The 1,037-nt window shown below is 50.8% G+C and overlaps 1 protein-coding gene across 1 annotated transcript in view; it reads right to left on the bottom strand.

Annotated features, from left to right (window-relative positions):
- PGAM5 (PGAM family member 5, mitochondrial serine/threonine protein phosphatase) overlaps window positions 1–1,037 on the bottom strand; it is a 32,353-nt gene that overhangs the window by 10,507 nt on the left and 20,809 nt on the right. The gene's annotated exons all lie outside the window — the stretch shown is intronic.

Here is a 1,037-nt window from a genome sequence, read left to right as displayed (position 1 = left end):
GGGGCAGCCACGCACCCACCGCAGTATCCCACGCGCTGTGGACGGGGCCAGCCACGCACCCACTGCAGTATCCCACGCGCTATGGACGAGGAGGGGCTTGGTGGAGGCCTTAGCAATACCTGAACTGTATGCCTCCTTGCCTTGTCTGATGGTAGCAGGGTCCCTGCTGGCTGGCCTGTGGGTCTCATGTGTTAGACAAAGTGAGAAGGTGGCCGGCAGAGAGCAGGGAGCCAGAGTGCACCTCAGATTGCAGCAACTGCAATATTTAAATTACTGATGAGAAGATAAAAGTAGCTTTTCTCTTGGGAAGTCCTGTAGCCCGCAGGAGTGATGCCAGCAGCCACACAGTTCCCAGCAGTGGCACCCAGGTGTTTGGAGGCTTCATCAGCACTTGAGCTTTCTCAGCTACCTCATTTAGGTGCCAGTGGAGCAGTCAAAACCTGCCGATTGTTCTGTGTGAAATTTATTCTGAGGAGCTGTTGAGCATAAATGATGATATGGTAAAGTTATCCTTTATTTTGGAGTTGGTTTCAGATGGGATTTCCGTTGCTTACGGTGCAGAAGCTAGAGGTTTGAGCCGCGTTTCCATTCCTGGCAGTGCTTATTGTAGCCTTCACCTTGGCTTTCATGGAGATCTGTGTTCAGAATGTGTGAGGAGCTGGGAACGCAGCAGCCGTGAGCCCCACCGAGGGGACCAGGACGCACTAACGGGGTCAGTGTCTTCCTGGGTGTTAACGGACAGCTGCTCACACGGTGGTGACTCTGTGGACACTTCCAGTGTTTAATCCAAAATGAAAACCCACCAATGCTTTTGCTAACTTCAGTGCCTTTTGTAAATTATTTTAAAATTTCCTGAACTTGCTTTTTGAGAATAGTGATATTAAGTAGGTGTAAGATTGTTTTTGTTCATAAAAATTCTAAATTGAAGGCCGGGCGCGGTGGCTCACGCCTGTAATCCCAGCACTTTGGGAGGCCGAGGCGGGTGGATCACGAGGTCAAGAGATCGAGACCATCCTGGTCAACATGGTGAAACCCCG

This window comes from Cebus imitator, unplaced genomic scaffold (assembly GCF_001604975.1).
Source record: "Cebus imitator isolate Cc_AM_T3 unplaced genomic scaffold, Cebus_imitator-1.0 Scaffold497, whole genome shotgun sequence".
NCBI classification, from domain to species: domain Eukaryota; kingdom Metazoa; phylum Chordata; class Mammalia; order Primates; family Cebidae; genus Cebus; species Cebus imitator.
Note: the sequence above shows the minus strand (reverse complement) of the source record. Positions and strands in the feature narration are given on the sequence as shown.